General features: G+C 42.5%; 1 protein-coding gene across 10 annotated transcripts in view; it reads right to left on the bottom strand.

Annotated features, from left to right (window-relative positions):
* Window positions 1–25,261, bottom strand: part of FGGY (FGGY carbohydrate kinase domain containing) — a 318,624-nt gene that overhangs the window by 199,223 nt on the left and 94,140 nt on the right. For 6 of the 10 annotated variants that reach the window (XR_012905875.1, XR_012905871.1, XR_012905879.1 and 3 more), the window contains exon 1: window positions 14,681–14,819. The exons of 1 other annotated variant lie outside the window; for it this stretch is intronic. The gene's annotated coding sequence lies outside the window, so the exon portion shown is untranslated. Of the gene's footprint in view, window positions 1–8,251; window positions 8,349–14,680; window positions 15,035–25,261 lie in introns of those variants that run through there. 3 more of the 10 variants (XR_012905873.1, XR_012905877.1, XR_012905876.1) reach the window with 3 other exon arrangements.

Genomic DNA, 25,261 nt, shown 5'->3' with positions numbered 1-25,261 from the left:
AGCTGCCAGCCCCGCCCCAGGGACTGTAAAATAGTCAACTAACCTATAAAAATTCATGAGGTTACTCAACTATTAAATTAACCGATATTTAACATCCCTACCTTGCAGTATGCACAGCAAGTCAACCGATCAATGATCTTGGAGTGTAGGAAAGCAACCTTAAGAAGTAATGCTGCTGGCAGAGTGAGCTGCATATCTAGCTCCCCTTGAGGTGAGAAGTCTGACCACCCCTCAGAACTCAGATGAGGCAATTTGGCATAAAGAAGAGGCAATCCGCAAGTCCCAGGCATTTAAGGCTCTATCAATTAAAATCAACATCTTAAAATCCATCCAAACACAAAGTGGACCATCATAGATGATTAGTTTTCATTTGCTTTCAATAAAATTCTCTGCACCCAGCTCTGAAGGCGCTGCCCCAGCTGCAGCAGTGCAGAAGTAAGGGTGGCAATACCATAACAGAACATCCTTACTTCTGTGTGCTGGAGGTGGCTCTGCCTTTAAGGCAGAGATCCCAGCTAACAGCCAAGAGTTTCCAGCTGCCCAGCTCTGAAGAGAGTTTCGCCACCAACTTCAGTGCAGAAGCAAAGGTATTGATACTGAAACCTCCCTATGAACAAATAACCTTCTGACCCCCCTCAACTCCCTTTCGGCCAGTAGCACAATTACAACACTGAAATTTCAGATTGAAAAAAACTTTAAACATGAAATGATGGTTTTTAAAAAACCTTTGACCGTGAAATTGATCAAAATGGACCATGGATTTGGTAGGGCCCCACCAATCAGCGTGCTTGGTTTCGAAGGCCAGGTCTACACTAGACCTGGAAGGTCGGCTTAAGGTACACAACTCCAGCTATGTAGAATGCATAGTTGGAGTTGGCTTACCTTAAGCCGAGCTTGGTCCCGTCCCCACTGCAGAAGGACAATGGAAGCAAACACTCCCATTGGCTTCCTTTACTCCCTGGCGCCAGCCAGAGCTGCCCTCAGCATTCGATTTATGTGCCTATACTAGACCCGCTAAATCAAATGCGAGAATGTCAATCTCTGGTGTGGCAAGTGAGGACATAGAATCATAGAATCATAGAATAATAGGACTGGAAGGGACCTCGAGAGGTCATCGAGTCCAGCCCCCCGCCCTCAAGGCAGGATCAAGCTCCGTCTACACCATCCCTGACAGATGTCTATCTAACCTGTTCTTAAATATCTCCAGAGAGGGAGATTCCACCACCTCCCTTGGCAATTTATTCCAATATTTGACCACCCTGACAGTTAGGAATTTTTTCCTAATGTCCAATCTAAACCTCCCCTGCTGCACTTTAAGCCCATTACTCCTTGTCCTGTCCTCAGAAACCAAGAGGAACAAATTTTCGCCTTCCTCCTTGTGACACCCTTTTAGATATTTGAAAACCGCTATCATGTCCCCCCTTAATCTTCTTTTTTCCAAACTAAACAAGCCCAGTTCATGAAGCCTGGCTTCATAGGTCATGTTCTCTAGACCTTTAATCATTCTTGTCGCTCTTCTCTGCACCCTTTCCAATTTCTCCACATCTTTCTTGAAATGTGGCGCCCAGAACTGGACACAGTACTCCAGCTGAGGCCTAACTAGTGCAGAATAGAGCGGCAGAATGACTTCACGAGTTTTGCTTACAACACACCTGTTGATACAACCTAGAATCATATTTGCTTTTTTTGCAACAGCATCACACTGTTGACTCATATTCAACTTGTGGTCCACTATGACCCCTAGATCCCTTTCCGCCATGCTCCTTCCTAGACAGTCGCTTCCCATCTTGTATGTATGGAACTGATTGTTCCTTCCTAAGTGGAGCACTTTGCATTTCTCTTTATTAAACCTCATCCTGTTTACCTCTGACCATTTCTCTAACTTGCTAAGGTCATTTTGAATTATGTCCCTATCCTCCAAAGAAGTCGCAACCCCACCCAGTTTGGTATCATCTGCAAACTTAATAAGAGTACTCTCTATCCCAATATCTACATCATTGATGAAGATATTGAATAGTACGGGTCCCAAAACAGACCCTTGAGGAACTCCACTTGTTATCCCTTTCCAGCAGGATTTAGAACCGTTAACAACAACTCTCTGACTACGGTTATCCAGCCAATTATGCACCCACCTTATCGTGGCCCTATCTAAGTTATATTTGCCTAGTTTATCAATAAGAATATCATGCGAGACCGTATCAAATGCCTTACTAAAGTCATCATGCGAGACCGTATCAAATGCCTTACTAATGCCTTACAAATGCCCAAAGAAAAGTCGCTAAGACTTCAAATAAATGACTGGGAACCATCTGCCCCACTATCTGCAGCTGGTTTTCAAATTCTTCTGGTCAGGAGGAACACAGGCTCTACTGAACAGTGATCTTCCTATGCAAAACAGTTGTTCAGGTGAAGACTGGTAAACCACAATAATGGTAACGATACGCCTTTGGTCTACTCTTACAACCATCTGATACCTAAGCATACTGGAAGAAACCTGATTTTACTTCCTGGCCCTAGCCACATGACAAAGATTAATATCTCTGATTACGGAAGTCATATTCACTGATTCTAGTAATTATTACTACAGCTACACCAATTGTGGGATGCCCATTACAAGAATCTGCATCTTGCTCTGCAACTTATTCCTTGACTGTTGATCAGATTGTTAGGCATCATCTGCAAAAGATAATGTTCCCACTTGCTTTCTTAAAACAAAGTTTAGAAAGTTAGCAGCACATGTTCATAAGTACTTGTTAACAAAAATCACTAACTATATTATTCTTGATATTATCTCATGGATTCCCCCCCTCCCCCCGCCTTATTTTGGCATTGTCTCTGACTGCTGACTCATTTAAAAAAAAAAAAAAGGGTAAAAACCATGAGAAAACTAATTGGATTTTACTTTTAACATAGATAAATGGTGTTTTAAGGTCTTTTACAGAATATGGAAATTCACACACTCTACCACTATTTATCATTTTTATTCCTCTTCCATATATGGCAGCCTTGATTTTAGATCTTTAACTTTTTTTTGCTACAATGAAGACAACTTTAACAGATGTTAGAAAATTAAGCTATATCATACATCACTACTCAGCACTTAAAATTATAGCTTTGCAAAGGATCCTCACCACAAGCATTTGAAAAATGGAACCCAATCAACCCATATAATGTCTTACTTACCTTTTTCCCTTACTAAGCAACAAAACAAAGTACATGCGTGTGGCCATGTGAATAACAGATTATTCAGTTATCTATACAATATAGATTACAGTCTATGACCAAATACTATTTGACTTCTCCAATTTGATTGACAGCCACCTAAGCTGTGTCTAAAATACATCCCTTTTTCGATAAAGGAATGTAGATTAGGCACGTGTATATTGCAAATGAAGCTGGGATTTAAATATCCTGCGCTTCATTTGCATAATGGCAGCTGCAGCTTTTTTTCAAAACGGGGCTTTTTAAAAAAAAAAAAAACCACCAGCAGTTTAGATGGGGCATTTTCGACAGAAATGCCCCGTTTCGAAAGATCCTGTACTCCTCAAAAAATGAGGAGTACAGGATCCTAAAAAAAGTGAGGCACAGAGGATCTTTAGAAACGGGGCATTTCTGTCGAAAATGCCCCATCTAAACTGCTGGGGGGGAGAGGGTTTCAAAAAAGCCCTGTTTAGAAAAAAAGCAGCTGCCGCCATTATACAAATAAAATGCGGGATATTTAAATCCCGGCTTCATTTGCAATATTGACGTGCCTAATCTACATCCCTTTATCGATAAAAGGATGTAGTTTAGACACAGCCCTAGAGTAAGTCAATTAGCAGACTCTTGAAAGTCAAATTCCTTATCTCTTTGGGTATGTCTACACTAGCCCCCTACATCGATCTAGGGAGGCTAATGAGGGCGACCGAAATTGCAAACGAAGCGCGGGATTTAAATATCCCGCGCTTGATTTGCATGTTCCCGGCCAGTCGCCCTTTTAGAAATTGACTAGCCCGAAGTAACTGCCCGCGTCTATACGCGGTAGCAAAACGGGATTCCGAAATAAACCCATATCTTGAATTAGCTGGTAAACCTCACTGAACGAGGAATACCAGCTAATTCGAGTTAGGGCTTTATTTAGGAATCCCATTTCGCTGCCGCGTACAGACGCGGGCAGTTACTTCGGGCTAGTCAATTTCTAAAATGGCGACCGGCCGGGAATATGCAAATCAAGCACGGGATATTTAAATCCCACGCTTCGTTTGCAATTTCGGTCGCCCTCATTAGCCACCCTAGATCGATGTAGGGGGCTAGTGTAGACATACCCTCTGAGAATAGGTCTCCACTATCACAGTAAATAGACCTAAGGAATGCAACTCCAGCTCTATGAATAACATAGCTGGAATTGTGATAGAAATGTAGCCGTGTTAGTCCTGTATTTTCCTTCAGCTACACCAGACTATGTAGCACTTTAAAGACTAACAAGATGGTTTATTAGATGATGAGCTTTTGTGGGCCAGACCCACTTCCTCAGATCAAATAGTGGAAGAAAATTGTCACAACCATATATACCAAATGATACAATTTAAAAAAAAAAAAAAAGAACACATATGAAAAGGACAAATCAAATTTCAGAACAGAAAGGGGATGCGGGGGGTGGAGGGAAGGTAAATGTCTGTGAGCTAATGATATTAGAGGTGATAATTGGAGAAGCTCATGCTTTAGATCAAGTTACTGCAGTGTCCACACCATGTGGGGTCCACGGGGGAGACAGGGTGGAGTAGCAGGGCTGACTGGAATGTGATCTGCGGACAATTTGGTTCAGGTCCTGACTGTCATTTAAAATTTAATTTTAAGAAGTTTTTCATTAATAAATAAACCCGCATTTTGTTTAAAGAATCTCATGTAAAATAAAGAGTCCAATTTTTATTTGAAAAATCAATTTTTATTAGGGCTGTTAAGCAATTCAAAATTAAACTTGATTCATCGCACTGTTAAACAATAATAAAATACCGTTTATTTTAAATATATTTGAGTGTTTTCTATATTTTCCAATATGCTGATTTCTCTTAGCACCTCTTGAGGAAGAGCATACATTAATACGGACTGGCTAACATAGTAAGGAGGGCTTTAAACTAGGTTCTGTGGGGGAAGGTTACCAACGCCCACAAATAAGTCAGAAACATGAAGACCTAGGAAAAGGGTGAGAAATTGGAGACAGCATGGGCTGCATTAGTAGGGATAAAGAAGACAAGACAGAACTGGGGGATGAGATCAAATCAAGATCTTAGATGTCTGTATACTAATGTGAGAAGCATGGGGCATAAACTGGAAGAACTCGAAATGCTAGTAAATAAACTCAACTATGACACAGTTGGCCTCACAGAGACTTGGTGGAATGATACGCATCCTTGGAATATTGGTACAGAAGAGTACAGTTTGCTCAGCAAGGAAAGGCAGGACACAAGAGAGTGGTTGCCTGGCATATTAAAAATATATACACTTGGACTGACGTTGGGAAGGAAATAGGAGATAGACTTGTTGAGAAACTCTGGGTAAGAAAAAATGATGTAAAAAGACAAAAACAAGGGTGAGGCCATGGTAGGGATTTACTACAGACCTCCTACCCAGGAAGATGAGGCGGTTTGTTTGTTTGTTTTAATTACTAACAAAATCATCCAAAGCACAGATTTGGTGGTGATGGGAGACTTCAGCTACCCAGACATCTGCTGGGAATATAACACAGTGGGACACAGATTATCCAACAAATTCTAGTGAGATGTATTGGAGACATGTCCTTTTATTCAAAAGCTGGATTTGATTTTGACAAATAGGGAGGAAGTGGTTGAGAATTTGAACGTGGAAGGCAACTTGGATGAAAGTCATCATGAATGAGCAGCTGTCATGATTTTAAGGAGCAATAGATGGGAGAGCAGCAAAATAAAGACAATAGACTTCAATAACAAACTCAAGGAGCTGGTAAGTAAGATCCCATGGGAAGCAAATCTAAGAGGAAAAACAACTGAGCGCAGTTGACAGTTTTTCAATGAGACACCATTAAGGACACAAGAGCAAACTATTCCACTGAATAGGAAAGATAGGAAGTATGGCAAGAGACCACAAAGGAAGGAGTATTACAGAAAGGAATCTAGAGGTTATAGTGGACCACAAGGTAAAAGGAGTCGACAGTGTAACACTGTTTAAAAAAAAGGAAACATCATTCTGGGATGTACTAGAAGGAGTGTTATAAGCAGGACAGGAGAAGTAGTTCTTCCACGCTACTCAAGCTAATTAGGCCTCAACTGGAGTACTGTGCCCAGTTCTGGGTGCCATATTTCAGGAAGCATGGGGACAAACTGGTAAAAGTCCAAAGAAGGGCAACAAAAATAATTAAAAACGAGAAAACATGTCCTATGAGGGGAGAATGAAAGAACTGGATTTGTTTAGTCTAGAAAAGAGAAGACTGAGGGTACGTCTAGACTACATGCCTCCGTCGATGGAGGCATGTAGATTAGACAGATCGGCAGAGGGAAATGAAGCCGCGATTAAAATAATCGCGGCTTCATTTAAATTTAAATGGCTGCCCCCCTCTGCCGATCAGCTGTTTGTCGGCAGATCGGGGCAGTCTGGACGTTCCCCTGTCGCCAGAAAACCCTTTTGTCGACCGCCCCGTTATGCCTTGTGGGATGAGGCATAACGGGGCGGTCGACAAAAGGGTTTTCTGGCGACAGGGGAACGTCCAGACTGCCCCGATCTGCCGACAAACAGCTGATCGGCAGAGCGGGGCAGCCATTTAAATTTAAATGAAGCCGCGATTATTTTAATCGCGGCTTCATTTCCCTCTGCCGATCTGTCTAATCTACATGCCTCCGTCGACGGAGGCATGTAGTCTAGACGTACCCTGAGAGGGAACTTGATAACCTTAGGTACTTGAAAGCTGTTATTACAATTTTTCCCTTCTCCTTACCTCCTGATAATAGAACAAGACATGGGTTCTATGATTACAGCACAGAATACAGTGTACAGAGCTCAGTTTATTTTTTTAATTACAAACTACTTATTCGTTATTTTTATTATTTATCATTTTATAATGCATATATTGGTAATTGGTAATAAAAGTAATATAAAGCGAGAACTGTACACGCTGTTTTCTGTGTTCTCATTGAAATCAAAATTGAAAATGCAGGAAAAAATCCACAACTACTTAATAAATGTCAGCTGGTATTCTATTATTTAATAGTGTGATTAATCACAATTAACTTTTTTAATTGCAATTCATTTGTGTTAATCGCATGAGTTAATGGCAAGTAATCGACAGCCCTATATTTTATCCCTGATTCTGAGGAAAGCAGTGTAGAATGATACAGCAGAAAAACAGACACAGTCAGCAACAGCTTTTCCTCAGGAATAATGTTTATAATAAGAAGCAAAATAAAATACAAGCTGAAAAGGAAACAAAACTGCTCCTCTTGATGTTCAACCCACTGCTATGACCGCTGGGAATGGAGCCCTGCTTTCCTCCAAAGGCCACAGACTCACTTTTTACCATCCCCCCAATTGTAGGGTTCTTGCTTGAGCACACGGAGATAGATAAGCAGAGCTGAAATTAACCCCTGCTTCACTATGAACAGAGGATGCCTGGGGTATCTAACCCCCCTACCCCAAGCCTCCCATCCTTCAATAGACTTCAAACAGGCAGCTTCCTGCTGCTGTATGGGACAGCCTCAGCTTCAGTGGAGCTTTGCCACAGAGAATCAAGGCCTTTGGTTTTTGTAATGATGTTGTTAGTACTTGGACTTTGCAAGCAGAAACATCGAAACACCAGCTATGGGGTAGGGGGGAACCTACCAAACTGAGTGTCACTCTGCCACACAGTCACTCAAACACAGGCCCTGGAGCCAACATCCTTTCAGAGTAATAAGGCCTCCTTTTTCAGGAGTCGCAGCAGGGACAGGACAGCTTTTGAAACAAGTACTTATGATCAAAGAGCTACCGCACATCAGAAATATTTATACGGTCTATTAAATAATAGTCTGTACAAATATTATTCAAAATGTCTGTGGTTTTCAGCATGCACTTCTCAGTTTGTCCTTAAACAAATGTGCTCGTTTTCCCACATAGGCAGTCAAAAAAATAAACAAACTGCCCTTCGCAAAAACATTTCATTCAATAAAAAGAAAATCCTGAACCGTTTATTTAAACTTAAAAGGAATGACCAAGAAACCAGACAAATGTTTAATTACAATTAAGACGTGAGCTCTGCTTGTCTTACCTTTCTTTACGGTTATCAGACTGCCCTTAGGTGAAAGCCATCGTACCAGAAAATTCTGCACCTACACAGTCCAAGGCTCAGCAGAAATATCTTTCAGCTATAAATACGGATTATAAAGGACTGTCAAAAAGTTGATCTTTGGAACTAAGCAGGCTGCCCAAAACAACAGATCCTGTATAAATAGCATGATTTTAGTGCTTGCAGTGCAGCTGTGCTTTTTCTAGGGATTACAGGGGGAAAGATTAGCAGGGCAACATATTAGGCTTCATAATCTAAATATGAAAGGACCTGTCGTAAACCCTGGGATTAAACAAAAGTTGCATGGTAATGTCACAGTCTTTATGAAAGGGAGATAAAATGGAAGGAGTATCTTTGACAATATTGTACCTGGCAAAAGTGCAATTCTATGTTAGGAATGTAACAGGTTAACCAGTTTTCTGGTAAGCAGGTGGCTTATTGGCCTGCTTACCAGATAACCAGTTAACCGGCTTCGCTGGCTGGACTCTGTCCAGGGCTGCAGAAGGGTTGGGACAGCCCCTACCTGCCCTAGGCTTCAGCGGAGAAAGCTTGTGTCCTATGGCTTGTGTCTGGGCGCCTGCCACCCAAGTCCATCACAGGGCCAGGGCCAGAGCCAGAGCAGCCCCTGTTGGCTGCAGCGAGGCTGGGGTGGAGCATCCAGGGGCAATTCCAGGGTTACCTGGCTAAACCTAGAGTTCAAACAGTTAACGTTTTGAACGTTAATTAACATCCCTACTCTATGTTGGCCTTTTAGTGATACAAAAAGCTAACAACAAAACAATTTATGGTGGCAGAGTAATCACGATTTCTTCTTAACGGCAATTACTTCAGTCCCTGTTCTAGGACAGAGTAAAAGTCGCGTATGGGGCAGGAGAGGGATAAACCACAGGACACCTACTGCTGTTTTTACACAATGTGTTGAATGCCCAAGGGGCCGTGCTATCACCAATGGCTTACTTCCCACTTATGGGCTGTGTCTAGACTGGCAAATTTTTCCGCAAAAAATCATCTGCTTTTGCGGAAAAACTTGCCAGCTGTCTACACTGGCCACTTGAATTTCCGCAAAAGCACTGACGATCTCATGTAAGATTGTCAGTGCTTTTGCGGAAATACTATGCTGCTCCCATTCGGGAAAAAGTCTTTTTCCGAAAGACTTTTGTGCAGAAGGGCCAGTGTAGACAGCAGAGATTTGTTTTCCGCAAAAAAGCCCCGATCGCGAAAATGGCTATCGGGGCTTTTTTGCGGAAAAGCGTGTCTAAATTGGCCCCGGACGCTTTTCTGCAAAAAGTGCTTTTGCGGAAAAGCGTCCTGCCAATCTAGATGCGCTTTTCCGAAAATGCTTTTAACGGAAAACTTTTCTGTTAAAAGCATTTCCGGAAAATCATGCCAGTGTACACGTAGCTATGCAGTGTCAAAAGAAAGATGGGATACACAATAAACTCTTTAGTTCTGGGGACTGCCTGAGCGCTAACAATAAAAACAACTGGAAGAGATAACACATTTACTCTTCCATTACTCTCTATCACAGTATTGTTCATTTATTTTAAAATAGAAGCTTCCACTTCAACGTAACTTTTTTCTTTCACTGCAAATGCTTAGCCATGTGTAAAGCTCCATGGGTGAGCCAGGCACTTCCTCAGGGATGGAAAAACCAAGTTGCAAAGAGAGATTTGCCATGGCAAAGTTGTACATAGACCTAAGCCTCCAAACTCTGAGTCTCATATTCTATCCACACAACTATGCAGCCTCAAAATTTCTAATCTAACCATTGGGTATCGGGGCCAATAGGAGAAACTGTCCTGGGGCCCGGTGATTTAAAAGGGCCTGGAGCGCCCAGCTGTTGCTACCTCGGCGGCAGCAGCAGCAGCAGACATCCTGGGCTCTTTAGATCACTGCCAGAGCACCTGACATGCCCTGGAACTTTGGTGGCACTGAATTGCAGTCCTCACCTCTTCTGCCCAAGGCCCCAGCCTTTCTGGGGGCTCACAGCCAGCTTCCCCGTGGCCCAGTGAAGACTCTTGTCAGCCCTGACAGATATGGCCAACCTGATGAAGAAGGAATAGAATGGTCCCTCACTTCCCCTTTTCATTAATTTAAGTCCCATGGAGTCTTTTGTTGTTCCATTTCAGCAGCTTCTGTCCCATACTGGTAACTGTGGTGCTGTGTTTGCAGATGCTGAAGATCTGACTGATCGCCCATTTTAGGAGTCAAGAAGGAATTTTTTCATTGGGGAAAGGGCAAATTGGTGTAGGCCTGGTAAATTTGTTCACCTTTCTTGCAGCATCCTGGAAGTAAAGTTAAGTTAACCGGGAATAGGATTTAGTAATTAGTGGTATTACTTGGTAAGCAAATTAGGAAGGCCAAGGTTTCCCCTTTTGTACCCAAGGATGTTAAATTTAGTTTAATCAACTAATCGAATAGTGGATGAAATTTGCATCGACTATTCGATTTGTCGATAAGGGCACCTCTGCCTCTGAAATGTAGCAAGAGCCCTACTGGCTCTTGCTACATTTCAAAGGCAGACGCACCGCAGGGAGCACGGGGTGAGCAGGGGACTCAAGTAGTCCCTGGCCAGCCCCATGCTCCCTACTTTTGAAATGTAGGAGAGCCATACATTTCAAAAGTACGGAGCATGGGGTGAGTGGGGACCGCTTGAGTCCCCCACTTGCCGCCTCCCCCCCCCCCGCTCCCGTGGAACTTCTGCTTTTGAAATGTAGCACACTCTTGCTACATTTCATAGCTGGAAGCACTGCTAGTTCCCTGCTACCCCATTTCCCCCCATGGAGAGGGTACTGGGGGGAACTGGCTTTTAAGCCCACCAGCCCCCAGCACCAGCTCCTGCTCCCCCCCTTGCTGCCTCTCTCTGACACAGGCAGCAAGGGGGGGAAGCAAGTAGTAGAGTCACTAGTCAACTATCCAATAAGCATATGCTTATCGGATAGTTGATGAGTCTCTTACATCCTAATTTTTACCTTCTGTCCCATTTGTAGCAGGGGAGGTAGCTCTCAAAAAAGTGAACTACAGAGCTGGCTAAGGAGAACTCTGGAAAAAGAAAGGGATTTGTAATCTTCAATCGCAGTGCAACATCAGTTCTTTGAGACTAAATGATGAAGACCAGAGAGAGGATACTATATTTTAGAGCTATGGGTGTGTACTGATCTGGCCTTGCATGCCCCTGGTTCTTTCTCCATCACTGTCTCCCAAGGAAGAAATAACACACTCAGCCTTAGCCCTGCTCCACTGGCTGCTGTGTTAAGTACATCTCTTTTCCTGTTCCCCTGTAATCTCAAAAGCGGCATGAAGCCACTATCTAAGGAGCTGTGGCCAGGAGCCAGGAGGAAAGGGGAAGGCAAATTATTCTATGTCCTATTATTCTATGATTCTATGATTCTATGAAATATCACTTCATGCTTAGGAAAGCTGTTGCAGTGTGGCTGGCAATCAAACCTATTCTATGCGATATGATGGTGTATTTGGAACCAAGATCGGAGATGCTGGTTTAATGGTTATTGTGTGAAAAGATATGTTACAGTCTGAATGCTCCATGCAACCTGTAGATTGGCCAAGAGGTGAGAAGAAACCCTAAGTAACACAGCTCCACAGGGGGCAGCCTACTGGTAGTAAGGACCAGTTTTGAAAAGGATGGTGCTTTGTGATGACTAATTTATCTATACAGGGGGAGGGATAAAACAAAGTCAATGAAACAGTTACAAAATAGACAGATTCCTGAATTTTAATGTGTTCGTTGTTCTTATTCCCTTCTCAGTAACAAGAGGAGCGAGAAAACAGACAACGCATGGGCTAAATTCATTCTTGGCATAACTCCAGTGAAAATAACGTAGTTAGATCAGGGATGAATTTGCCTCATAAGTTTAATTACATCAGCAAATCATTATAAAATAGGGCAGTGTGTACGCTCGGCAGGGGTTTCTTGTGCAAAAAAGGCCTATGGCTAAAATGGCCATCGGAGCTTTCTTGCACAAGAGAGCGTCCACACTGCTATGAGTGCTCTTGCACAAAAGCACAGCTCACACATGGCAGTGTGGACGTTTCTTGCACCAGTGTAGACATAGCCCAGGAGACATTCACAGCTGAGACTCCTGAGTGGAGGGATGCACCTTCACTTAACCAGTCAGTCCAGCACCTACATAGCTTCGAAGATCGTTCTAGATCACCTCTCTGCATGTCACAGCTGGTTAACTTATGAGGCTCCCAGATGAGTTTGCTGGCTTCTGAGACTTATTAGGCACCTACATCTCCCAGGCAATGCACTGGAGCCTGGAGACCTAATTTGAAGCTGAGTGTTATAATGCTTAAATACCTTTGCAAATCTATACCCCAGAAACTATGGTGATGGGCAGTAGCATACCACCCTAAAATACACAGAAGGACCCAAGTGTAAAACGAGGATCCAGAATATAATAATTCTCTTCTGCGATAAAATTTTAGGTGCTCAGAAGTAGGCCAGAATCAGAGCTCCATCTCTAACACTGAGAGAACATGGGTCCAATAGTGGTAGATTTGTATGGAAGGGTTGTTAAAAAGGACAAGGAAGCAAAGGAATTACAGAGAAGCCACAAGAATGAGGACCTGCCACTCATTGGGAGAGAAGATGGATATTTGTCCAAAGCGACCATAATTTTCTAAAAGATCAGCTCTTCAAAAACACGCAGGCATGTCTCCTCTGGCCAGGTTCTACAGAACACTGCCATGGACCGTAGAAGCAAGTGAGGCTCCATATCCAATGGGCATCATATTGCTCTAGTTTCCTCTCCTTTGATCCTGACAACTAATTTCAGCTCAAAATCTTAGATCCCAAACTAGTGGGAGCTATCCAATAGAGGGTTACCTCCAAGCTTCGGGGAAATAGAAGGGCTCTGTCCCATATCCCAGGGTGTGTTATGTCAGGGAGGAAACTAGTAAGTGTTTGGAAAGCCCTTTTTAAGCATTGTTTTAATCATATATTTTACTAAATTATGAGGACTGGTCGTACAGGATGGAAATGCAGGAGGAAGGAAAATTGAAGTCTGATGGAACAACTAACCTCTTTTAAGAGTTAGGAGAAATCTTGGACCCCAGCCCTTTCTAAGCTTTTCAGCAAGATCTCGCACTCTCTCATCCTACTCCCTTAGATTTTCCTTCTTCTAAACTGTCTCCAGCTACAGGCTTATCAGGTTAATTTTATGAAATAGCCGTCAGCTCCTATGCCTATAACCAGGTGTCAGACTGTTTCCACTTTTCAGAAGAAAATCCTACTAGAACCAATATACAAGCAACATATTGCTGGGAGTTTCCCCCAAAATCAGAAGGATCTACTAAGCAACATTGCAAAGAAATTAATATCTGCTGAAAACTAACTGCCACAACTTACACACCAGGAACAAGTTGAGGATAACTTAATATGAAGTACTATTCGGATATCAGATTTTGTTAACAGAAATAATTGTGAAGGTTAAAGACATACTGAGCCAAATCCCCCATACACACACACCCCAAATGTGGAGGACTTCCTCTGGGGTTCCTATCATTATTGATTCTGACTGAAATCAATCAATTGGAGATGAGGGTGCTCAGTAAATATCAGAATCAGGCCTACTGTCAATTAGCTTACACCCAGTAAGGAGGCTGTGTTTTAAGCAAATGTCAATAAAAACAATTTTTGGGGAAATGACAACCTGAATCATCTTGACTCATCTTGCTAGGTGCACGACATCAGGATGTTGAAACTGGCTAAGAACAATCTAGTTTAATTTTACAGTCCAACCTGAGTAATATACATGCAAGAAATAAACAGCTCACATCCATGATTTCAAAAATCTTTTCACTTTGAATAATTTCCAGTTATGCAGACAGATAAGCAATCTCTCCCCAACCCTTGTTAGTATTTGAATTTTATATTGTATACTGGTTTAAACTTAAACATCTTATATGAGGAAGGCATAAAACAATCTGAGGGTTGTTTTTTTTAATTAAATCTCACAGTCCACAGAGTCATTCACTAAAACAGACTGTCACACTGCATTCAGAGGACATCAAGCAGGTGCTCCATATTACACTGAAGGCGGTGTTGTAAAAGAAGGTGGAGTAAATGCACAGACCAGGTAGAAAACATTATCAGAGTTTGCAGTGACATTGGATTTTCTCTCTAAGCATCACACAATTAACATTTTGACTTTTTACAAAAGAAAAATCATCACCGCATTTTTACCGAGAAGCCTTTAAAAGTACCCCAGGGGCCCTCTGTTTTGCAGAGCTGAAAACTCACTGGTTTGAACTAAGAGCAGAACAACAGCAAAAAGCCTGCAGCACATGTTTGCCCCCCCAAAAAAATCCTGAGTTGTTTGCATTAGTGATCTATAACTTTGCTGCACAGCTAATTATTGTTTGAATTGGAGAACAGTGGTCACTTACGTGTCCAAATTGAAATATGATATTAGCTAGCAGTGGGGACGCAGACAGCAGTTTAAAGAAACCACAGTTTTCCTGACAGGGCAATTTCCTGACTGCTAGCAGTTGCCGGAAAGCCTCATGTTCTTCTCTTGGCTGGAGCACAGTTGTAATGCATTTTCTGATTGGTGCATTGAACGTCAGCCACAACTGGTTGAAATTTTCTCCCTTCTGTCTTTGAATCAGCTGAGCACTCAGCAAGATCCGTGCTGTGTGTTTTTCCTTCCGGAGCTGGTTATAGTACTTCGTTTTGAACTCTTTTACAAGGATCTGCTGCTGGTTGTTAGATATAGCTGTCAAGCTACACTCCTGGGTGAAGCACAGGTGTGTGTTATGCCTTGTCAAGGATTCAAATGATATAAGTATTTTTGTGTCACTAGGACAGACATATTTCTCTTTTATTTAAAAATTGAAAGAGGAGAAGTAGGCTTTAAAATACTGATAAAATTATAACGCAGCCCAAATTCTACCATCAGCTACAATACTGTAACCTCATAAGACCACTACAGAAATGGGCTCTAGCTGGGTGTGTGGGCTTTGGGCGAGGTCAGGGATGAGAGGTTTGGGGGTGTAGCAGGGTCTTAGGGCTGGGGAGCTGGGGATTGGGGTTGGAGCTTGGACTTTCCTAGGCAGCTCTAAATGGATTATTTCATTTTGGATCAGTATGACTAAAATTTAAATATTTAATTTGAACTGGCCAAAAACATTGTGGCTGTGTCTAGATTGGAATGATTTTCCGGAAATGCTTTTAACGGAAAAGTTTTCCGTTAAAAGCATTTTCAGAAAAGAGCGTCTAGATTGGCACGGACGCTTTTCCGCAAAAGCACTTTTTGCGGAAAAGCGTCCGTGCCAATCTAGACGCGCTTTTCCGCAAAAAAGCTGTCTACACTGGCCCTTTTGCGCAAAAGCTTTGCGCAAAAGGGACTTTTGCCCGAACGGGAGCAGAATAGTATTTTCGCAAGAAGCACTGATTTCTTACAGTAGGAAGTCAGTGCTTTTGCAGAAATTCAAGCGGCCAGTGTAGGCAGCTGGCAAGTTTTTCCAGAAAAGCGGCTGATTTTCCGGAAAAACTGGCCAGTCTAGACACAGCCTGGCTACGTCTAGACTAGCATGATTTTACGGAAATGCTTTTAATGGAAAAGTTTTCAGAAAAGAGCATCTAGATTGGCACGGACGCTTTTCCGCAAAAGCACTTTTTGCAGAAAAGCGTCCATGCCAATCTACACACGCTTTTCTGCAAAAAAGCCCCGATCGCCATTTTCACGATCGGGGCTTTTTTGCAGAAAACAAATCTCAGCTGTCTACACTGGCTCTTTTGCGCAAAAGACGGTAGGAAGTTAGTGCTTTTGCGGAAATTCAAATGGCCAGTATAGACAGCTGGCAAGTTTTTCCGGAAAAGAGGCTGATTTTCCAGAAAAACTGGCCACTCTAGACACAGCCCCTGTGTTTTGACTTTGAGTAAGTTCAATAAAACTGCATTTCCTTATCAATACATTGCCTTATAGGAACTGTGGGATTTTTATCCCCATTAGTGCCTACAAACTATGCTGTCTGAAAGATTGCATCTCCCATAATGCAATGCAGACTTCACTCTGCTCAAGTTCTGTTTGGAGCTCATGGGAGATGTAGGACAGCCAGGGCATCTACCCCAGAGGGAAGAATGGGGCTGCCAGAGTCCTGAAATGCAGCAATGTGCCAAGTTGTTAAATTCAGTTTAATGCCAAATTAATTCAACATAAATAAGGCCAGTCTGACAAACAAAAACTAAACATTTTCATTATGTTAAAATATGTTTCGATCAAACTATTGGGGAACAAATCAATATTTCTATACTTTTAATTTATTTATTTCATTCTGCAAATGAGAACAAATCTTGAAACTATCCAATGAGTTTAATGTGCCACCAAGGTCTCCCTCTCTCTCTTTTGCTCTCCATAGAATATTGGATTTTCAGTGTTGTTAATAAAGATCTCTCTCCTTCAACTCTGACTGCTGAATTACTCACTGGTAATAAAACTAAGACTAATATTTTCAAGAGTCACCGCTCACTCCTGGTGTCTTCATTTGCTGAGTGCCCAGTTTCACATATCCAGGAAAGTCAAGTTGGGCACCCACAAAATGGAGACGCCCAGAATTAGGGGCCACCTTTGAAAGTTTGACTGTAAGCCCATATATAAAATAGAGATAACAATATCTTTAGTGTTACCAACATCACACATTCAACCATCATGAACCAAATCTAACAATATTATGAGATTGTCTTACAAATCGTGATTTTTATAAAAATATCTGGGTTTATTTGTCTTCCGATTTTCATACCTGTAGGGTGCATTTGAGCCACATTTTCAAGCTTTTCTTCAAAATTAGGAGGCTAGAAACATTTTTAATGAAAGTTAAGCTTCTCACATAGTCATAGAACTCCAGTTCTACAGCTTTAAGTAAAACACCAATTTTTGTGAGGTTCACAATAAAATCACAAAAGTTGACAACACCAAGTGCTCTATGAAACTGAAGGAATTACGGTTTTAAAAAGACCATTCTATCCGAGGTTGGGAGGTGGAATCAGTGCATAATATTATTATATTTTTGTTTTATGTCAAATCCAGCAAGCACAGGTGTGTGTGCACTGAACCTTCCAGAATCTCAAAATGTAACTATCCAATCATAAAATATACTATAGATATTTGCCTCTGTTATGCAAGATGGCATTTAATGTACTGCAAGACATGCACGACAACTGAATTTTGTTTTATTTTGATTGTTACACCTGGTATAACTCAGGAAAACCAGTAATGAGATCTGTTTTACCCTTTATTTTTCAAAATCTTGCCAACCTCGGTGGATTATGGATAAGCACTTCAGAGCATATGCACAACATGACCAGGTTACATCACCAAATTTGGTCTGCTGGTTAGATCATTAGCTTTCCCAGTCCAGTCCAGATACTAGCAGGGAGTACAATGTGAATGCCGATCCATGCACCCATGGATAGGCACTCTTGAAATACATCACTGTTCCTTTCAAGTTCATGGTTACAAATGAAATCTCTTCTTTCTAATATAGAAGAAAAGTTCTGTTTTCTTTGTTTCTTTATTAAAAGAAAACCACTCTTGCAAAGTAGTGGGGGCAGATCCTCGTGTAAATCAGGCTTGCTGTCATCTTGCCCCCTAGTCATTTTAACCAGTTCTAAAGAACAATTTAGTGCTTTTCAGCGGCATTTGGCATCTTTGAAATACTCTCTTATAGAACTAGACTAGATGTGACATTTGCTGGAGAAGAAACTCTGCATAAATCTGTCTAAAAGGACTCACTTAATCATATTACTTCACTAACAGTGGTAACCTTTAGAGGCCAAAGTCCAGACAGGCTGAGAAATGGAACATGAGGACATAAAGGTGACAGTTCCATTAACTGCAATCAAAGAGGAAGGTCAAAGGTGGCATAGAGATAAATGACTTAGTCTAGAAGAAAAAGGAAAAATGAAAACTCCCTAGTGTGCCTGAGGAAAAGTTGGGGATTAAAGGTCCAATCCTGAAATCAGAACTAAAAATCCCACTACGTATGTGTAAAATCACACCATGGCTGTGTCTACACTGGGCCACTTATTCCGGAAAATCAGCCGCTTTTCCGGAATAAGCTACGAGCTGTCTACACTGGCCCTTGAATTTCCGGAAAAGCAACGATGCTCTACTGTACAAAATCAGCCGCTATTCCGGAAAAACTATTCTGCTCCCACTCGGGCATAAGTCCTTATTCTGGAACACTGTTCCGGAAAAGGGCCAGTGTAGACAGCCCAGTAGTCTTTTCTGGAAAAAAGCCCCGATCGCGAAAATGACGCTCGGGGCTCTTTTCCGGAAAAGCGCGTCTACATTGGCTACGGACGCTTTTCCGGAAAAGCAGCCTGCCAATGTAGATGCTCCTTTTCCGGAAAAACTTAAAACGGAATACTATTCCGTTTTAAGCAGTTCCGGAAATTCATGCCAGTGTAGATGTAGCCCGTTAGTGCTGCAGTTCATTGTCAGTGGAGACTACCACTGCAAGACTACATATGTGCATACAGATTTATTTATGTATCAGTAATAAAATCATCTGCAGACTGGCTGAGCAAAATTGCCCACAGAAGCGCCGATGGAAAGGCTGATTAAGGGGACCCACCTCAAGAGTAAATGGGAGCTACATTGGAGGGACTGCTTGCAGGATCTGACCCTTTATCACAAACAAATCCCTTGAAAAATTATCAACATTTAGGCATATAGGCAGGAACTACACCTTCTAACTAACCAGCCACTCAAGTCCACAATTCTCCAATGCAGGCACTAGGCAAGATCATGCAATCTGACCAGACTGTACTCACTGCAAGACCAAAGGATAGGTGGGGATGTGCATGGAGGCTTTCAGACACTTTTATGGCCCAGTGGCAGGCTTCACTCTAGGGCCAGCAAGTCAAGTGGTCAGGCTACATCCAGACAGTCTCTCCAAGTCGTGGGCCAGCTCTTTAGGGCATTTCAGTGGACCTGGACGCCAACGCCCTGTTTATCACTTCCACATTGGAGTCTTCCTGGATCGCTGTGCCTGGGGGGGGGGAGGGAGAGTAGGGAGACCTGAGCCCTTCTCTGCATTGGGTCCTGGCCCAGGGCCAAGGGGGGAGAGGCAAAATGTGGCTCAGACCCCTTTGGTTGCTATTCCAGATCAGCCTTCCCTAGGCCTCTTTCTAACTTCCCTGTTTCCCTTCAGTTTGGGGATGTTGCCCCAGCCTCCTGGAACAGGCTCAGTAATTTAGAGCCCCACATGAAAGGAGGGAACGGGCATCTGCTAAGTGGGTCAGCCCTCCACTCTTCTAGACAAGTCCTGCTCACAATCCTGGTCTTCTCCCCCTCGATTGTTCTGCTTCAGCAGCTACTGCCAGCCTGCCTTCCTGCAGCCAGTGCCCCTGTAGTAAAAACTAAACGTGCTTCTTCCCCTCCATTGCTTAAGCTCGAAACAGCACGTATCATTTAGCTGATTGCGCATGTCTTAGAAGCTGCTAAACTTTCTGCCAGGGAACTGAGTAAACTTGCAGTGACCAATCACGTTGCGACACGCTGACCAGAAAGAATGTGAAATCTATAAAAGTTTCAGCTCAGGCGATGCTCAAGGTCGACCTTGCTTTGAGCACTGAGCTCCTCGGCCGAACTTGTTTGCAAACAATAAAATAGAGTAGGACCCAGCCTGAAAGTATGACTCTCTTCTTGAGGCAAATTGAACTAGCCTCCAGGGGACGAAACTAGCAATTTACGCAACACCCCCTCACTCTTTCCCCCACCTGACTGCCAGAGCTCCCTTTTGAAGCAGATTTTCTGTAGGGAATACATCTGGCAGCTGCAGAGACTTCTTGGCCCGATGCTCCTCCACCTCTCCTTTCATGTAAGGATGTTAAATATCGACTTATTGACTAATTGAATAGTCAGTAGGGCAATTCTGCCTTTGAAGTGTAGCAACAGCCCTAGGGGACTCCAGCTGATCCTGGGGTCAGTGGGGGAGTCTCCAGCTAATCCCAGGCTCCATGCGGCGCTGCTGCTTTGAAACACTGTGAGGAGCCTGAAGCGTGGTGTTTCAAAGCGGCAGTGCCACATGAGGCCCGGGGTCAATGAGGGAGTCCCCAGCTGATCCCAGGCTCCACACGGTGCTTCTGCTTTGAAACGCTGCGTACAGTTTGGAGACACACCTGCTGGGTCCCGGGCTGCACACAGCGTTTCAAAGCAACAGCACAGGGTGGAGCCCAGAGTCCGGCTCCAGGCAGCACTGCCACTTCGAAGTATCCCCTTCTGTTTCCCCACCTCCCTTGCTGCCTCTTTCTGACAGACTAGTTGACTAGCATGTCGACTATCCAATAAGCTAGTCTTTCCCATCCCTACTCCAATGTTAGAGGGGGTCGGCAAACCTCATCACAGACTCCCACATCCTAGAACTCATCTCCATTTGTCAGAATTTCAATACAAACCAAAGCAGTTTGAGAGCTGTTCCAGCAATCAGGGATTGTCAAGGCACACAAACCTTCACACGACCATGCCCATTTCCCTCAGTCACGTCCCTGCAGCAGGGTGACAGTACCAGCAACACAACTCTACACTAACCATATATTCCTCTACAGATGTGGAAGCTTCAAGGGGTTGGTAAAAGTGGCTATAGAATTGCTTGGCAGTGTTCAAAGCAGGTAGTGATGCTAAGCATGTGTCCCGTTGTCTTTCCAGATCTAGCAGGGAAGTGAATACTCCAAGTTCTGCATATACAGAAAATAAGTATCTTGTTTGCTCTGTGCAACTTTTGCTGTTTGGCTTTGTATCCATAACTATCTGCAGCTTTGCTGTGCCTTTTTATGCACATGAGCAACTGACATAAAACCAATGCAATTACAAACAGAAGGGAAGCAGTTAAGAAAACCCTTTTACTGGTAAGTTATGCCTGTAAAAAGCTTAGGTCTTTGATCATGAAGAATTTCAATTACTTAGCTATTGATTGGGATAACAATCAGGCAAAAATTAAAGAGAAGAAAGAATTTATAAAGGCTCATTGAGAATTGCATACTCAGGCAGTTTGTGAAACTACCAGCAGAGACTGGGGTTATTATGGACTTAATCCCAGGAAGTGGGCTAGTCCTGATACACAAGGGATAGGTTGGGGAGCATCTAGCATGATACACCTCCTGGATCAGTAGCATTGAACTATTCATGCAGACAGGCAAAAAAGAGAGAAGTAACACCTGACGGCTTTAGGTCAGACAACTAGAGGAATTTTGAGTGGAATGGTAAGATAGTAGGAATGCACCACAGGGAAAAAAGGGCATTTCCTGTAGGGATTTTTCAGAGATGTATCTAACTTGCTCTTAGACACTAAAGGTACAAAGAAGGGAAACCCCAACGCTTTATGCAGTTTTAATTCTATCCGAGGAAATAAGGATTAAGTACCTACACGTGAGATCCATCTGCTCAGTTATCTGAATTTACAAGTTTGAATATAAAGACCACAAACTGATATAAACAGAGCACTGATCCAACAAATGTCTAGATCCTCCAAAACAATGAGATCTTACACATGGTCTGTCTCTACCTGTCTCCCTGGACAGACACTTGTTCACTGTTACACCCCACCCTCTAGGGAGGAGCCTAACCAGTAGCCGGATGGCACATTACTCAATGATGCATGGTCCAGGTGTTGACCGACGTGTGTTTTCAGGCCTCCTCTGACCATGGAATGCAAAACCTAAGGATTCAAAGGGACTTTTTTTTTAAATTCAAGTCACAGTATAAAGGCTACAAGAACCAGTGCTCTTGATAGCAAACAGGCTGGCTTAAAAACACCAGTGAAAACCAACCACCATTCCTTCTTTCTGAGCCCTCAAAACTGCTAGAATTTTTTTCCTCAGCTAGTTCTCCTCTTGGAAGCCTGCTACATCATCATGCACTGTGGAAAGGGAAGAAGAGATCACAGCACAAGACCAGAGAAGGATCTCATTGCTCGTCAGGAGGTAGAACTAATGCTTTGATTGACTGTCTCCTTATGCATATTCATGGTTGTCGATCTCCATACACGTGGTCACCTAACCAACTTCATTCAGCTTTTGCTGCACAGAAGCAAAATGACCCATCATCTCTTGCTGAGTAAACAGGGCCTGATCATAGTCCACCAGTGTGCAGTAAGAGCATATCTAAAGGAAAATTGAGTCATGTGGGTCCCCACATGTTCTTGTTCAATGGAAAGATCTAGCATTTGCTGTCCACCTAGTGCTGTCAGCAGTTTGGTGTCTCAGCTTGTTTCTCAATGCTAGATGAACCATGGGATGGTGAATCTACAGATTTGCATGCAACTTCTAGCCACTTCAATCGCAAGTCACCTGGTTTGTGTCGCTTTATACAGCCGGTCCCCAAGTTACGAACAGGTTACAGACCAAACTCTTGGCCATAACTCGAAATGTTCGTAAGTCAGACCCCATTGAGTTACATTACGACCACGCTGTTCATATGCGCGGGTCGCATTTGTAACTCGGGACTGCCTTTATGACTGCTTAATGGGAGGTTTGGTCGTAAATGCGAACGGTCGTAAATTGACCATTCGTAACTCGGGGACCAGCTGACATCATATTATATATTTGCATGTGGCTCTGATTTTACAGTTTTCCAAGCTGTTGAGCTGGGAATGGATTTCACAAACCACGCTGTGAAAATCGATTGAGTTCTTTAAATTGCATAATGCACTAAAACCAACAAAAGGTGGAAAATACTTTCATCCAAAATTTTCCCAGGCCGTTATCACAAATTATGTCTAGCTCATGTCGGTACATTTATCGGGGTGGGGCATGGATCAGTGATCATGTCACACTCCCCTCCTTACCTTTTTTTTTAATAATGGAGATTGCCTATCTCCTAGAACGGGAAAGGACCTTGAAAGGTCATCGAGCCCAGTCCCCTGCCTTCTCAGCAGGACCGAGTACCATCCCTGATGGACCAAGTACCATACCTGGGGCAGGGAAGCTAATGATCCAATCAGTAGACCAAATTTGGTGATGAATCCTGGCCACATGCCATCTGAGACACATGGGCTATGTCTATACTGCAGGCTTTTTGCACAAGAACAGTTGTTCTTGTGCAAAAACTTGCAGAGCATCTACACCACACACGTTCCTGCGCAAGTAAATTTACAGTAAAACATTGGAAAACAGGGCTTTCTAGCGCAAGAGTTATTCCTCTCCCCACGAGGAATAAGCCCTCTCGTGCAAGAGCTTTTCCACGAGAAGGCAGTGTAGACAGGCAACAGGGTTTCTTGCGCAAGAAAGCCCATGGCTAAAATGGCCATCAAAGCTTTCTTGCGCAAAAGAGCGTCCACACTGCCATGGACGCTCTTGTGCAAAAGCACATCTCTTCCACAAAAGCACATGGCAGTGTGGATGTACTCTTGTGGAAGACCTTTTGCACAAGAACTCTTGCACAAAATGTTTTTTGCGCAAGAAGCCTGCAGTGTAGACGTAGCCATAGTATATACACTAAGAAGAACAGTCATTTTGGTTTTGATGTACCATACAATGTACTAACATAATAACCTGTCAGTAATGAAGAATGATCCAAAGATCTTGCCATCTGCCTCAAACATACCCTCTATAAATGATATATATTTCTAACTTTTTACAGGAAGTTTCCTACATCAGAGCTACTTAACACATATTTCCCATTTGTCCACTGTTTGATTGCAAAATCTGGTTAAACAGAAAAGAGGCTGAAAAAGGCTTTGATGCATTTCAAACAGCATTCTAACTGCTTTAGTGACTGGGGGACTTTTTTTTCCCCCTTCAGGGAAGATCATGCATTTCCTGTGATGACTTTTTGTATTCGGGCACTTGTGAACAGAGTCTCAAGTTAGAGTTTCGACAACATCTGTTAGCTTATAAAAAAAAAATTCTTCTAGTGATTAGGTGATTAACTGAAATATAAAGCATCCTTGCAAATAATAAACTGCCATTTGGCTAAATTGTTTGCAAGACGTACAGCAAATGGTTTCTGCCAGCACTATAATTTTCTGAAATCTTAAATACAACTGGGGCTCATTCAGACATAAAAAAAGAAGCTTGTAAGGTCACTTAGCCACCTGCAAATCCTGGACAATTAAACTAAAAAGCAGTGAAGACATAGGAATAAAATCACCATGTACGTAGTGAGTTCCTACAGCATAGAAGTTAAGTTTTCATGCTCTGTATTCAATCCAAAACAAATTGTCTGTTTATAATTAAAATACAGTACTGCTTCCAAGAGGCCTGACTCAAGGGAACAAGTTGTATACCACAGGCCAAATACATTTGTGATGTAACATCACTGAAGCTGATGGAATTACACCAGTGCAGAATTTGGCCCTGTGTCTTTATCTACACTGACTTAACTCAACTTTTAAGGGACAATTATGGGGTTTCCTCCTAAATTAGGCCAAGATTTCCCCAAAACATGTCAAGGGAAAGGCTGTAAGAGAAAGAGCTAAAGGCTTTGGTTTTTTTAAATTGTATTTTATGATTGCATTTAAGAATATTCAGATATTCATTAGAAATCTGTTCTGTGTGTATTCAAATTTTATAACCTGTTGCTATTTCTCTCTTATTTAGATATACATTATAGGTAAGAGGTCACAGAAAATACTACAGTCCCAAGGACATTAATACAACAATTACAGAAAGGCTAGTAAGAAGTATTGTATGGATCCAGCAAATTCTGCTTAATCTGTAATGAATTTAACACCACCTGTTTTCCAGCTTGAATGTATTGCTTAGGAGCCTGGAAGACAATATTGAATGTTAATTCAAGGGCTTTAAAAAAAACAATTTTAAATGCTATGGGCTCAATTCTGATCTCACGTATAGAGTGAATCTTCATTGCATTTACACTGTTGCACAAGAGATAAGAATCACAACTTATATATGGGAAAGAAACTAAAAACACAGCACCAGATCCTCTGGTCTTGCTGCAAGACCAGGTGAAAGGAGACACTTGCAGTTGTAAGCTATCGTAAAACTAACTTAAACTTAGGGCT

This window comes from Pelodiscus sinensis, chromosome 9 (assembly GCF_049634645.1).
Source record: "Pelodiscus sinensis isolate JC-2024 chromosome 9, ASM4963464v1, whole genome shotgun sequence".
Taxonomy (NCBI): Eukaryota; Metazoa; Chordata; order Testudines; family Trionychidae; genus Pelodiscus; species Pelodiscus sinensis.
This window is presented reverse-complemented; position numbering and strand designations above follow the sequence as displayed.